The 2,500-nt window shown below is 39.6% G+C and overlaps 1 protein-coding gene across 1 annotated transcript in view; it reads right to left on the reverse strand.

The window, feature by feature from the left end:
* Positions 1-2,500, reverse strand: part of LOC138949178 (salivary peroxidase/catechol oxidase-like) — a gene marked incomplete in the record, with an annotated part of 63,033 nt that overhangs the window by 45,700 nt on the left and 14,833 nt on the right.

Genomic DNA, 2,500 nt, shown 5'->3' on the forward strand with positions numbered 1-2,500 from the left:
TCAAAAACCTTCAATCCAACAGCACCTAGGCATGTAGTGTAAACACTCACAGATCTAACAAGACCATTCTCAGAGAGCAACATTGCGTAATACTACCATAAATGGATGTTTTGTCCGCGAATTTTGGCGTGTGGGAACCGAGTGGGAACCGAACACAAAGGGTCAGGGCACCGAACACAAAGCGTAGGGGAACCGTCACAGTGTCACCGGTGTGATACTGTGAAAACAGGTCTGCTTACCGTCTCAGAGCATGCAAGGCTTTCTTTTCTTGTCTGTTTGTCCTTTTACATGACATGGTCACATTCTTATTATGAACAGCCTGGGTGTTCTCCGTGCACAGTGGGCATTTCTTTTTTTGTATATAAAGAAATGAAGTAAAAGCTACTTAAAGTTGAAATGGATTCATCCAACAATGTCAACTCACCACAGCAAGCAGTCAGTATGCTGATTGTTGGTATGTGACCAACTGGTTGGAATAGTTTAATTCCACGTAAAAAGCCGACTTGTTTTTACGGAATGAATGACAAGACACGCAGAGTGACGGCGTGTGAGTACTAATCTGTGTACGTGATGTTATCTTTGAGACAAAGTTCTGTATGTACTCCATTCAGATGATAAAGTTGTGTTGCATTGTAGAAAAGGGGGAGGGGGTGGTGCCAACGTCAGTCTGCAAATATTACTTCAGTTCCCACAAAAAATACCATTCTGCTTCTAGATCTGTCGGAACGTTGTTGTTTGTTTATTTTGTTTTTGTTTTCTTCTGCTTGTAAGTGTGAAAGTGAAGAGATTAACGAAATTTTTACTCCACGAAAAATTTACTTCGGAGTAAATATTTCGTACGAAATTCTTACTCCGAGTACACTTTTCGTACGAGAAAAGAACTCCCCAAGGCACGAAAAAATTACTCCCTCCACGAAATGTTTACTCCCCATTTTTACATTTGGTCAAGTTTTGACTAAATGTTTTAACATAGAGGGGGGAATCGAGACGAGGGTCGTGGTGTATGTGTGTGTGTGTGTGTGTGTGTGTGTGTGTGTGTGTGTGTGTGTGTGTAGAGCGATTCAGAGTAAACTACTGGACCGATCTTTATGAAATTTTTCATGAGAGTTCCTGGGTATGATATCCCCAGATATTTTTTTCATTTTTTCGATAAATGTCTTTGATGACGTCATATCCGGCATTTTGTAAAAGTTGAGGCGGCACTGTCACACCCTCATTTTTCAATCAAATTGATCGAAATTTTGGCCAAGCAATCTTCGACAAAGGCCGGACTTTGGGATTGCATTTCAGCTTGGAGGCTTGAAATTAATTAATGACTTTGGTCATTACAAATCTGAAAATTGTGATTAAAATTACTTTTTTATAAAACGATCAAAAACTACGTTTATCGTACTCTTCATCATGTGCTGATTCAAAAAACATATAAATATGTTATATTCGGATTAAAAACAAGCTCTGAAAATTAAAAATATAAATATTATGATTAAAATTACATTTTCAAAATCGATTTAAAAACAATTTCATCTTATTCCTTGTCCGTTCCTGATTCCAAAAACATATAGATATGATATGTTTGGATTAAAAACACATTCAGAGAGTTAAAAAGAATAGAGATATAGAAAAGCGTGCTATTCTCCTCAGCGCAACCGCTACCGCGCTTTTCTGGATTGTTAATTTCACTGCCTTTGCCACGAGTGGTGGACAGACGATGCTACGAGTGTACGGTCTTGCAGAAAAAATGCAATGCGTTCAGTTTCATTCTGTGAGTTCGACTGAGCTTGACTAAATGTTGTATTTTCGCCTTACGCGACTTGTTTTCACTTCCAGTAAAAATCTTGTACGCAGGGATAATGCCAATAAGTGATCTCGCGCACACGAATGTCGCGCTACCCTCCTCCCACCCCTCCCACCACCAAGACTAACAGGGGACAAGGGAGTAAAAATGTCGTACACCTGGCATGGGAAGTTAAAGTGCTTGTGTTGGGGTGAAGTAATTTATTCGTTATTTATTCGTCAGGGGAGTAACATTTTTGAACGAAATGTTTACTCGGAACTCACCTGTCTTGGGGAGTAATTTTCTCGTGTAATGGGGGAGTGCTTTTTTCGTAAGGGGAGTAACTTTTTCGTACGAAATGTTTACTCCGGAGTAAAAATCTCGTGGGAGTAATTTTCTCGTGTTACACCGGCACATCTTAGCTCACTTTACTTGTAGTCGATAATGCAAGTCATCTTGCCGAAGGTGGCGAAACTTGAAATCGTATCTCTTCTTTCGCACTAATATATACATTTGAACGAACTTCTTCAGCTTTAAATGAACTGACCAGATCTTCAGTTTGATGAGGGCACTTTACTTGAAGTCAATGACGCCTAGCATCCTGTCATATTGCCGGGGGTGGTGATACTTGAGATTTAGTGTAGTGTTTGTTGTTCTAATATGCTCCTTTTTCAGCGGTCACATTAATTCACTTATTCAACGGGTTCATGTTGGCATTTGTGTCAG

The sequence above is a fragment of the Littorina saxatilis genome, linkage group LG15 (genome assembly GCF_037325665.1).
Source record: "Littorina saxatilis isolate snail1 linkage group LG15, US_GU_Lsax_2.0, whole genome shotgun sequence".
NCBI classification, from domain to species: domain Eukaryota; kingdom Metazoa; phylum Mollusca; class Gastropoda; order Littorinimorpha; family Littorinidae; genus Littorina; species Littorina saxatilis.